This window comes from Sorex araneus, chromosome 2 (genome assembly GCF_027595985.1).
Source record: "Sorex araneus isolate mSorAra2 chromosome 2, mSorAra2.pri, whole genome shotgun sequence".
Taxonomy (NCBI): Eukaryota; Metazoa; Chordata; class Mammalia; order Eulipotyphla; family Soricidae; genus Sorex; species Sorex araneus.
This window is the reverse complement of record NC_073303.1, coordinates 3,853,438-3,866,128: the sequence shown is the minus strand read 5'-3', so window position 1 is coordinate 3,866,128 and position 12,691 is coordinate 3,853,438. Positions and strand designations below refer to the sequence as shown.

At 60.2% G+C, this 12,691-nt stretch overlaps 1 protein-coding gene across 1 annotated transcript in view; it reads right to left on the bottom strand.

Moving 5' to 3' along the window:
• EXOC2 (exocyst complex component 2) overlaps positions 1-9,546 on the bottom strand; it is a 165,773-nt gene extending 156,227 nt beyond the window's left edge. The window contains exon 1 of the mRNA XM_055126695.1: positions 9,426-9,546. The gene's annotated coding sequence lies outside the window, so the exon portion shown is untranslated. The remainder of the gene's footprint in view (positions 1-9,425) is intronic.
• Positions 9,547-12,691: the final 3,145 nt, after the last annotated feature.

The window sequence follows — 12,691 nt, the reverse complement described above, 5'->3', positions numbered from 1 at the left end:
TACAGCCCTGGGCCCCCCTCAAATCTGAGCACCGCCCTGAAACACAGTGACGTCTCGGAGAGACGCCGCTGTCCCCGGCGTCTGTCCCCTGGCCCGGGCGCGCTTCTTGAAACCTCTGTGACAAGGACCGTCCCCACAAAGCACTCCGGAAACGGAGTTCTGTGTCCACGTTCAGCGCCTGCCCGGAGGAAGCAGCTCGGCCAAGCCCCCGTTCGTGCCTCACACGTAGGAGAGAACCAGCAGGACGCGCCTCCTCCCCGGGGGGTCAGCGCGACCCTCAGGCCCAGGCTGGGCTCCGTGTCACCGAGGAGACCGAGGCCACTGGCCCCTGATGTGCTCTCAAACGGGAAGGCCCGGGAGGGACCGAACACACACCCGGGGGTGTCGGCGGCTCCAGCCTCCTCTGGCTGGGCGATGCCCCCCAGGGCCCCGCCGCCAGGCTGCAGCTCAGTGAAGCAGCGAGACGATGCCCAGGCCCCGGGGCACGCCAGGAGCATGTTTGTTCAGACACAGGAAGGCCTGACCACGAGCACTGCACAGAACCAAGAGTGCGGCCGGCTGGTCAACGGGGCGGGGGGGGGCAGGGGGGGATAAATTAGGGCCAAAACAAAAGCAAAGTGCCACGGGTCGCCTCCTGCCGAAGCCGATGTCAAAGCTCAGGCCACAGGTCATGGGGACCCTCACGCAGCCTCGGCCGTTTCCCGGCACGGCACAGCAGCGGTCACTGCAGCTTCCCCCCCCCCACCCCCCCACCCCCCCGCAGAGAAAACTGCCCCAGGGCCCTAGATCTTATCTTTTTTTTTTTTTAGCAAATCACCGTGAGATGCAGTTCCGGCCTTACAAACTTCCATGACCGGGTCCCAGTCAAACAGTGTCCAAGCGCCCACCCCTCTGCCACAGCCCACTGTCCACCCCCAGTGTTCCCACGGCGACAGCCGAGTCATCAGAGCACTCCGCGGGGCCATGGGCATTGGGGGGCCTGGAGGGGCGCAGCAGGCAGAGGCCAGGGCCTGAGGGCCTGTCTGTCCGTCTGTCTGTCTGTCTGGGCCCCCGCAGCTGGAGGGTTTGCAGCAGCAAAGCCGCGGGCTCGGGGAAGTCGGCCTTCTGAGAAGCTCCGGGCACAGTTCCGGCATCCGAAATAAATTAAAGTAAACAGTCTCGCTCGCTCTCATCCACCCTGCGAGCAGCCTCGGCCGACGGGGACCACACACCCGGACCACACACGCCAGCTCGGCTCCTCGCACGCAACACGGACAAGCTGTCACCGGGCCGCGGGGGGGGTGGGGACGGGCGGGGGGGGGGGGAGCGGCCGCCCGGGCCCCCTCCCTGCAGGATGCAGTGACTCCAGAGTGGGGAGTGGGGTGCGGAGAAGGCAGGATCTCGGCCCGGGGAAGTCCTGACCTCACCCCCCGCCCCACCCCCAGCCAATTTAGGAGCCGATGAAGGATCAACAAAGCATCCGTTTAACATCAATTAACCTCCGATCCATCACAGGCCACGCAGGCTGCCAGCACCAGGGCCTTTCACTGCAAAGAAACGCGGGGGGGGGGGGGCAGCAGGGGGCTGCTCTTGCCGCCCCCCTCCTGGCTTCTGGCTTCGGATGGGGTCGGAAAGGCGTGTTTCTGGGGACTGCGGCTGCCTTCCCCCCCCGCCCCCCCCCCCACCTCTTTGCCTCCCCAAAAGGCCTGCAGAGAAGAAACTAAAAACGGTTTCATTTTTCTAACTCCCACCCCCACCCCCGGCCCACTTCATTCAGGCGCGATCCTAAAATTTCCCGGAATATTTACGGGTAGAATCAAAGACAGCAAAGGGGAGCCTCAGACTACGGGCAAAGAAGCGTCCCGCGGCCAGTCTGTCTGTCTGTCCGCCACCCGCGCCCACGCCAGGTGCCCGGCGGGCTCACCCTGCCCCACTGGCGTCTGAGGGCCAGAGCAGCCCAGAAAAAATCTCCCTGCGGAGTCCACTCGTGATGCTGACCTGCTGACCCTACTGGACGCCAGCCCGCCGGGCCACAGAACTGAACATTTTCATGGAGTGACAGGCCAGGGGCCTTAAGGCAGGCGTGTCCCCCGGGGCTGGGCCGGCTCCAGGGGCCCCTGAGAGGGCCCAGGGGCCAGTCACTTCCTTCCCAGGGCGGAGGCAGGTCACGCTCCGCCTGCACCGGCCACTCCGATTCCCAAGGAAGGGTCACGAGCTGGACCCAGGCCGAGGCCAGGGGGAGGGAGGCGTCTCTCCCCGCCGAGCGCCCCCTCAAAATCAAGGTGAATAAAAATCCAACCATGTGCATTTCCGAGCACACCCCTGGGGTCCACACTACACTCAGAAAACTCCAGAAACCTTTCGACAGAGAGCTCTTTGCTCCTTCCTGGCCGAACCCAGGGCCAGCCGGAAACAGACCCCAAGTTCAAATGAAAACAGAATTGGCCTTAGTTCTCTTAGAAGAAAATGCAGCTATTTTAAATAACAGAGAAAAAGCACTAAGTGTTTTTGGTTGCTGGGGGGGGGGGTTGTGCAGCTTTGCTCTGTGTGTGTGTGTGTGTGTGTGTGTGTGTGTGTGTGTGTGTGTTTTGGATGGGGGTATGAAAAATGTCCCTCCAGCTAGAATGTTTGGACAAAAGGAACCCAAAGGAAGAGGGTCTGGGAGAGCTAACGGGGAAACTAAGGGTCCTGGAGTCCAGAGCTAAGTCAACGGCGGGAAGTGGGCGATCGGGCCCTCCGGAGCCCCCCGTAACTGATCCCTCACATAAACCCAGCGATTCTCTTAAAACCGGGGCGAGATTCCATCTCAAGAACAAGAGTTAATTCAAAGTCTCCTTTATTTCCCCAGCGACTAAAATCTTCTTCCTCCGAAGTGCACGTCTCTCCCAAGAGGACGATTCCCTCACGGGCCGGACAAGGTCAAAGGCTGTGTGGGCCAAAGGGGCTTGAACCCTTCACCTCACACCCCGGAACGCTGATGACCCAGCAGAAATGAATGGGGGCGGGGGAGGGGGGAGTTGGTTGAGGAACAGGAGGAGTGTAGGGCGCCCGCGTGCTCCCTGCCAGCCCAGTCTGGCCCCCTGCACGCTGCCAGGACCCCTGACCAGGGTCAGGACGAACCTCGGAGCACCAAAGTCCCGAAAAATAAATAAATAAATAAATAAATAAATAAATGGAGCAGCACGAATCTGTCTGCCACCAGCATCCCGGAAGAGCAAGCAGGAAAACAAGACCCCCCAAGAGGGAAGGAAGAGGCTGCGGGGAACAGAGCTGCAGTCGGCCTTCAGCAGACGGGACGGGGCGGGGGGGGCGGGGAGCCTACACCCCAGAGCCCTAAGGAGTAACCCCTGGCAGTGCCTAGGGATTGAACCAGGGTAGACCAAATGCCACTCTAGTACCTTTCTTCCCGGACTATCCCTGGGGCCCTAATATATATATATAGAAAGGAAAGCTCAGGGGCTTAACTTTATTCCCCATAAAAACCAAGTGGCGGGCAGTGCTGAAGAGGCCCGTGCCAGACACAGGCTGGGTCCCCGGGGGAAAGCTGGGGACAGGCAAACTGTCCCCAAAGACGCAGGACGAAAGCTGGGTTACAGGCCACGGCCCCAAAGACTCGGGGAATCCAGGATTTGGCACCGGGCGGGAAGGTCGATTTGTCTTCAGAAGGGCCTGGAGGAGACTTCGGCCTTTGGGAGCACCGTGAGCAGAGCCCCGGGCTGGGGACGCGCAGGGCCAGAGCGTCAGAGGGAGGCCCAGGCCAGACTCTCTCTCAGCCCAGGGTCTCAGCCCGGGGCCGCCTTCCTCGCCTACTCCGGCTTCCTCGCACCTTGCCCAGTGCCCTCCTCGGAGAAACTTCTCACGAGCTCCAAAGACGCGTTTGTCGGGCTCTGACTGTTCTCAGCGAGCACGGGCTCTCACACACAGAACGTCTGGGTGTCTCTCCGTCCCTGTCTCTCCGACAGCCCCCCGGTCAGGAGGGCGGGAGCCCAAGGCGTCGGGGAACTCTCGCTGGTCTTCTCCAGGTGGCAGAAAATGGCTGAAGGCGGGATGGGGATGAAGAACATCCTTTGTCCTCTTCTTTCTCCCCCCGCCCTCCCTCTCCCTCACTCAGGAGCGAGCAGAAGACGAGGACCACCAAGGACTGAGCACTGGGCTCGGGAGGGATGAGAGAAATGGGGGGTGGGGGGAGCACCGAGCCGAGAAGCCCCCACTCGGCGTTCTGCCGTAGTTCTGCCTTAGTGGCGTTCCGGTGGGAACGGGGTTAGGCTGGGACCGTCCAGGGCGGATGGGCCGGGCAGGACAGGGCAGGAGATGAACAGGTGCGCGCAGAGGTCCCCACGGCAGGGGCGGGGGGCACCGGACGGGCCTGTCACCCGGCTGTATCCCAGCCTCAGCGACTCTCGGACGGCCCCGAGGAGAAGAGCAGAAAGGGCTGTGGCCGGGGTTCGGGGGGAGACGGAGGCAGGGCTGGAAAGGAAAGACTCAGGGTTCCAGAATGAGCGGGCTGGGGGCGGCCCGGGGGTGCCCGCTGCTGCTCTCGGTGACACAGTTCCGGTGGGAACGGGGTTAGGCTGGGACCGTCCAGGGCGGATGGGCCGGGCAGAACGAAGATGGTCCAGCTGAGCACTCTGGGGGGAGCGGGGGGGGGGGGCCGGGATGCCACCCGGCTGGAGGGCTGGGACAGGGGTTCCAGAGGCAGAGCCTGGCTGGGGCCTCGGGCTCCGCTGGCCTCCAGCTCGGGGGGGGGGGGGGGGGTGGCCACTTTCTTCTTGACCCTTTTGCTGACACGAGCTGCCCCCGGCGTTGTGACCCGGCGCACCCTCTGCCAGAGGCCCCTTTGCTGAAAGCTCCTAACGCGAACCATCTGGCGCCAGCTGGCACGCCCAGGAGGCCCGACCCCGAGACAGACACGCAGGTCAGCCGCGTGTTCATGTCCGAGAGGCTGAAGCGGGGCAAGAGCTGGGGCCCGGGGGTCCACCTCCAGCACCCCCCAGAATAGCTTTAAATCATAATGGAACTACAGCCACGGTGTCCTGGCCTTTTGTCGTGTTCGGGCGTCTCTAAGACAATAATGCAACCAAAGTTAAAAATCAGGCACCCTTGGGGGCTGGAGAGATAGCACAGCGGGGAGGGCGTTTGCCTTGCACGCAGCCGACCCGGGTTCGATTCCCAGCATCCCATATAGTCCCCTGAGCACCACTAGGAAAAATTCCTGAGTGCAGAGCCAGGAGTCACCCCTGTGCATCGCCAGGTGTGACCCAAAAAGCAAATGATTTAAAAAATTAAAAATATCAGACACCCTCCCAAATCACACACAAATAAAAACGACCCCCAGGAAAGTCATCTAGGGCCACTGAGGCAGGCCCGGCTAAAGATACTTGTGTTACATGTAGCCAACTGGCATTCGACCCCTGGCCCCACAGACGGTCCCCCAAGCACCAACAGGAATGATCTGGTGCCTGAGCACAGAGCGGGAGCAAGGACAGCTAGGTGTGGCCTCCAAACTAAGAAATAAAAATAAAGTTCAAAAACATCATCCAAAGCATCATGTACAGGTGAACTAAGAGCCAGCCTGGCCCAAAGCAGCCCAGTCAGCAAGGAGAGAGAGAGAGAGAGAGAGAGAGAGAGAGAGAGAGAGAGAGAGAGAGAGAGAGAGAGAGAGGGAGGGAGAGAGGGAGAGGGAGGGAGAGGGAGGGAGAGAGAGAGAGAAAGAGAGAGAGAGAGAGGGAGAGAGAGAGGGAGAGAGAGGGAGGGAGGGAGGGAGAGAGAGAGGAAGGGAGGGAGGGAGAGAGAGAGGAAGGGAGGGAGGGAGAGAGAGAGGAAGGGAGGGAGGGAGGGAGAGAGGAAGGGAGGGAGGGAGGGAGGGAGGGAGAGAGAGAGAGGGAGCGCCAGTGGGCCTGAGGGTTGGTGGCTCAGTTGGGGACAGGCCACCATTCTCTGTGCCACTGACATTCTGATTACCCCAAACTCAGCCCCCTGAGTGACGTGCCACTAACCCATTCAAGAATGTCTGAGAAGCTTCTGCAGAGCTTATCTAATACCACTGGGGGGCGGGGGGGGGGGACTGTGTTATAAATTCGCTTCAAGCTCTGGTCTGACCCCCAACCTCAGGCTCAAAGCGTCACACCAAGGTTGTCCGGGAAGGCCGCCCCCTGCCCCACCCCGCCCTTACTTCATCCACAGACCCTTCCCTCCTCAGAGTTCCCGCTGGGTCAGACAGCTGAGCTCCCAGCTTCTGGTTAGTGGAGTGATCCAGAGAGCAACACGCCCCTGAGTGAGTCCAGGTTAATCATGTGATTCCTACCGCATCTGTGAAGCAAATGCTAAGATCAGGAAATGCAAAATAATTGGGGCTAATCCCCGTCTGTCAGGGAGACTTCTGACGGATAAAGTGCATGGAGTTGGGACAGGCAAGTGACACCACTAAGCATGACACCTCTCCGTGCTTCGGGCACTGGAGATGTGCTAGGGGGTAGAAAGCCTGACTCGAAAACGCGAGGCCCTGGGTTTGATCGCAAGCACTGCAACACATACACACACACACACACACACACACACACACACACACACACACACACACACACACACACACACACACACCGCATACTAGCAGCCCCAAAGACAAGCGCTAAGGAGCTAAGGATTAGAGAAGTTACTACGTTGGAAAATGTCAAAGCAGGAAGAAATCCTGGAAAGAATCTAGTTTTGCACATCCCCTGACTGTGTGACCCGGAAGTTAAATCAGCCGGGCAACGCAGGCCGAGGGAGCACAGGTGGGAGAGCGCGTGGGAAGTAGAGGCGTTGCTCTGACACCTGAACCTAACTGCCAGGTAGCGCTGGGGAGGTGAAGCCGGGGGTTGTGTTCACAGCTTCAAAATCCATCTTTCCTCTCCAGTTCCTTCCGCTGTGTAGACGCCACCACAGTAGCGGAAGTCAACACCAGCCTACTCTGAAATCTGTCCTCCTAACTGAACACCCCCCAGGAAGTCCCATCAGCACCCCCCCACCAGCACCACACCCCGGAGTCATGAATGCACTCCCCAGGTCACGCACACCCCATCCCGGTGACCTCAGCAGGGGGACCCAGGCTCCCCCATGTCAATCCAGCCAAGATCCATCCCGCTCAAGCCTGGCCTGAAAATCACCCCGAGCCATTCAGTACTTTTAGAAGTCTGATGCTAGTAAGTCTGGCTAAATAAAAGAGGCACACGGAGTAATAGCACAGCGGGTAGGGCATTTGCCTTGCACGCAGCCGACTGGGGTTCAATTCCTCTGTCTCTCTCGTAAACCCAGAGTATCTCACCTACATGGCAGAGCCTGGCGAGCTACCCGGGGTGCCTTCAATATGCCAAAAACAGTAACAAGTCTCACCGTGGAGACGTTACTGGCACCCGCTCGAGCAAATTGATGAGCAATGGGATGACAGTAATACAGTGATACATGGAGGCATGTGGCGGGGGAAATAAGTGAGAAATTAATCCTATGACTGGTATTAATCCTGCAGGGCTTTATCCTGCCCCCGCCAGCCCTTAGAAATATTGTTCAAAAACCACTATGTATTGTTCAAAGACATTTATTAGAAGGAGGGTCTTGCAAAAGTTCGTTGAGTACCAATTTTATTTCCCATAAAAGTCATACATGACAGCCTCTCAAAAGATGCAATAGGAACTTAAGTTTGGTGGAAAACTATCTTTTAGGCAAGCGATAAAAAACATAATTTTCTGGGGCTGGAGAGATAGCACAGCGGGTAGGGCGTTTGCCTTGCACGCGGGTTCAAATCCCAGCATCCCATATGGTCCCCTGAGCACGGCCAAGGGTAATTCCTGAGTGCAGAGCCAGGAGTAACCCCTGTGCATCGCCAGGTGTGACCCAAAAAGAAAAAAAAAAAACAAAACATAATTTTCTGAAATTTCCAAGAACTTTCAAAAGTTCAAGAGGCGGGTGGGGGTGGAGCACGCTGGCTTCTCTACTTGAGCCGGAGAGAGGAAGAGATGGTCACTGAGATGCACACCGCCCTCCTCCTGGGCCCACCCCGGAGAGGACCCGGGGGTCCTAGCCACCATCCCCGAGGACGCTTCCGGCCTGCAGTTCCTTCCCCGTCAAAATCAGTGACACGGAGCCTGGTCGGAATACACCAACGTTTATAAACAAAATATTACGCACTGCGAGACAGATCCAAACCCAAATGACTTCACGGGGGAGGGGCCGAGTTGAAAAGGGGGGGGGGGAACGTGAGCTGCCCCCGCCCCCGTTTAAGTTCATGCACAGATTTCACACTTTGCAAAAAATGAGCACCACTGACTGGAGTACTGGGGAAAAAAAGAAAGAAAACCCGCGCGCGGCCCTCTAAGGCGCTCGCTCTCCCCCGGGACGGGCCGGGGCCGCGCACAAATGGGCTGCGCCCCGGCAGGTCGGCGAGGAACTGACCACTGACCGCAGCTCCTGCCCCTCGGCGTCTGCACCGCGCCCCGCCCCCCGCCCGCCAAGATCGCCACCGCGGGGGTCCAGGGCACCGAAGCCCCCCACCTGGCACGGCTGGGGCCGCGCCCCCCAGCAAGGCTGCAAACTAGGGGCCGGGCGCAGGGCGGGAGTGGGCGGGGGGCGTCCGGAGCAGCCGGCCGGGCCCGGCACGTCCAGATCCCGGCCAGCCCCGAGCGCCCGGCCCCTGACAGGTGCCCAGGTCCGGCGCGGCCCCGGACCCGGCCCCGGGACGGTCAGCGTCACCCCCGGACGGTCAGCGCGGCCCCAGGACGGTCAGCGTCACCCCCGGACGGTCAGTGTCGCCCCGGGACGGTCAGCGTCGCCCCCGAACGGTCAGTGTAAACCCGGGACGGTCAACGTCTCTCCAGGACGGCCAGCGTCACCCCGGGATGGTCAGTGTCACCCCGGGATGGTCAGCGTCGCCCCCGGACGGTCAGTGTCGCCCCCGGACAGTCAGCGTCGCCCCGGGACGGTCAGTGTCGCCCCCGAACGGTCAGCTCCGCCCCCGAACGGCCAGTGTCAACCCCGGACGGTCAGTGTCAACCCTAGACGGTCAGTGTCAACCCCGGACGGTCAGTGTCAGCCCCGGACGGTCAGTGTCAGCCCCGGACGGTCAGTGTCAGCCCCGGACGACCAGCGTCGCCCCCGGACGGTCAGTGTCAACCCCGGACGGTCAGTGTCAACCCTGGACGGTCAGTGTCAGCCCCGGACGGCCAGCGTCGCCCCCGAACGATCAGCGTCGCCCCCGAACGGTCAGTGTCAACCCCGAGCGGTCAGTATGGCCCCCGGATGGTCAGTGTCGCCCCCGGACGGCCAGCGCCGCCCCGGGCGAGAGGCAGGAAGCGGCCCGCCCCTGTCCGCGTCCAGCACACGGCGACACGGCCACCGGCGCCCGCCGCCCCGCCGATCCGGGTCTTCCCCCCGCAGACCGGCCCGCGTCCCGGGCTCGGGCCTCGGACACGTACCTCCAGCCGGCCTGTGGCCACCTCCGGCCCCGCCGATGGGGCTCCCGGCGGCTCCCGCCTGAGACTTCCCGGGACCGAGGCCGCCGAGACCGCCGGAGCCTCCACTTCCGCCCACTCGGAGCGCCGAAGGCGTCGATCCGCCGGGTAGTCGAGCGCCGATTGGCGACGAGTCGAGCGGGTGGGCGGGGCTGGAGACTGGATGGGCGGGCCGACGCCGTGATGGTGGGCGGGGCTAGAGAGAGGATAGGAGGGCCTACTGTGTCGTGGGCGGGGCTAGAGAGAATAGGCGGGCCTATGCCTGATGGGCTGGGCTGGAGAGAGGATAGGCGGCCTATGCCCTGGTGGGCGGGGCTGGAGAGAGGATAGGCGGCCTATGCCCTGGTAGGCGGCGCTGGAGGGAGGATGGGCTAGAAGCCCTGGTGGGCGTGACTTTTGGGGCGGTGGGCGGGACCTATGGTGAGGTGGGCGGGGCCGACTTTAACTGGTGGTGTTTTAGGAGGATGCTGGCTGATCCCTGCCCTGGGGTCACCCAGGGAGGCACTGTGTCTTGAGGCTGTGGCTCCAGCCCAGGCCCTGGGATGCTCAATGACAACCCCAAAGCTGCAAGCTCTTGAAAAATTGCTGAGGAGCATTGCATGGGAAATCGCAGAGCATTGCAGCTCGGAAACCCTGGCTCTGAGGAGCCTTTAAGTTCAGCCAGTGTCCTGCGCTCCATCAGTTAGGCGCTGTCCAGGGGCGGGAGAGAGAGAGGCAAAGGTGCAGAATAAAAGGGCTGCCACTCCCTTAGGGCCTCTCTGGATTGAGTGATGATAGACGTAGAAAAAGACATACACAGAGCAACTGCAGCTAAAAGCCCAGTGAGGAATGGAGGTGGTCTGCAGGGTGGGGGCAAAGGGGCCGGGGGGAGGGGGAGTGGTGACTGGAAGAGACAAGAGCTTCTGGCTGCTTCATTTTATTAGCAAATGAATCTGCAAGTTCATCCTTCTGAATGAGCCTTCAATCTCCTGAAAGAAGGTTCCAGGAGAAGGCCTGAAGTCCCAGAAGTGATGAGATTTTCCAGCAGGGCAGAAAGCTGTCTCCCGGTGTTTAATCCTCGGTGCTGCGGACCCCATTGGCCCACTTGCCTGCTGTATTGTAGACATAGTTAGGAGGGGGGAAATGCCCACAACCATGGGTGGAGACTTACCAAAGAGAGGGGGAGGGGTACCGAGCAAGGTGGGGTGGTGTCTGCTCCACAAAGTGTCACCAGGGAGAACTCTGGAGTTCAAGTTTGTGTGACAGGTTCTTGGGTGTCTGAAAATTTTCCACTTGGACAGAAGAAGGCAGCTGAGAGCTAAGGTTACAGGGCCCATTTGTAGGAGATGCTGGGGGCGGTGTGTGTGTGTGTCGGGGGGTCTGTTTTCCTTACTTATGTGAAGAGTGAGGGGCAGGGAGTCAGTACAAGCAGAAAAGGCACGTGCCTCAGTCAACGCCCGGCGCCACGTGTGCCCTGAGCACTGTGGACAGGCCCAGGTACCACAGGGCTGAGCCTGTGGCACCTCATCGTGTCGAACCACCTGCCAGGATGGCCGAGAACTGCCAGTGAGGTGCCTCTTGGGCGCCTCCAGCCCCAAAGAGCGGCGTGTGTGTGTGTGTGTGTGTGTGTGTGTGTGTGTGTGTGTGTGTGTGTGTGTGTCCCTGTGTAGACCATCACGGTGACCTCCAAAGTCACTCCACATCCCGAAGAGAGCCCCCAAGCGGGTGGGATGTGGCACTTCTCAGAGACTTTAGAGGAGCTTCCCGGCGCCTGTCTGAGTTAGCCCCGTGGCTTCATTGCATCAGCAGGTTCTGTGAAACTGCCTTAAGCAGAACAACCTCCGAAGTAAGCAAGGCCTCAAAAGCAGTTCCTTGCTCTCAACATCATTGCAGCCGTCAGCCCAAACTGCTTTTTCCTTTTGCGCTCATCAGTAGAATCGTTTGGAATGAATCAGCCATGAGGGGGTGGGGGAGAGAGGCTGCTGTGTTTTCTGACCTGAGGATTGGTGCTGGGTAGCATGAGGTCACGGTGTTGTCACTGCATGCACAGGAAGGTGGCCATCAGCAAAGGCACACCACCCCTTCTGCAGGGGGGTGGCCAGGGCTGAGGGACACAGCTGGGCGGAGCCATGAGGCCTGTTTCTCTGCCTGCAGAGGCCGTGGGGCACCAGAACAAGGGCCCCTTTTCGGGAGCAGAGCTACAAGGGGGCAAGATGCTTGCGCAGGCCCAGACCCAGGACCCGGACCCCAGACCCCAACTCTGGCTGTGGCTGAGCCCAGAATCGGCTGAAGGCTTCTTACCCTGCGCCTCCAGACTCCCCCCTCGGGAAGACCAGGGCCCCTCCCATCCGGATTCTCCCCTCCTCTCCTGCTATCTCTCGGGATCACCTAGCAAGTGATCTACATGCCAGCCCTGAAGGCTTAAGCCTTATCTTTTTCTAACCCAAACCAGCCCAAATCTTAGACCAAAAGCCGCTAAACCTCGCTGGGTTCAGATGACTGTGCACCCATGATTTGCACACCTTGCACAGAAAACCGGGCAGGGGACAGAGCGACGGTCCCGCAGATCCAGAACTGGCCTTGCATGCAGCTGACCTGGATTCGAGCCCCAGCACTGAACCTCGATCCCTGAAGCACAATTAGCCACGACCCCAAAGGGCCAATAAAACAGCAGGGAAGGGAAAACAACAGTGAGAGGGAACTGAGAGAGAGTATCGTGGGTAAGGCGCTCGCCTTGCATGCTGCCGCTCCAGGTTCAATCCCGGGGACCCCATTTGGTCCCCCGAGAGCACCAGGACTCATCCTTGAACACAGAGCCAGGACTCAGCCCTAAGCACAACCCAAAATGTGCCCCCCCAAAAAATCAAAATTAAAACTTAGTGAAGAAGGTGCCGTTGGGCACTGCCCCTTGCCGGAGGCTTGGCCGACTGCCTCCTGGAGCTGGGGAGAGACGTTCCAGCCAGTGGGAACGCAACAGGCCCGGGTCATCCGTTCCAGAGACAAAGGAAACACAAGTCCTCAAGCTGGCAGCCGAGGGGGAAAGGAAATGAAGTCCTCTTAGTCCCTGGCAGCCGAGACCCACTTCCTCATGAAACCCAACCCTTCTCTCTCTCCCGGGGCTCAGGCCGGGCTGCCATGAGCTGGGGTGAAGGCTCAGGGGGCTCGCTGGTCTCTCCTGGATCCAAAAATAAAGAAATAATTAAAGCTGGCAATACAGCAGCCCTGAAATAGGAGAAAGAGAAGTTTTTGTT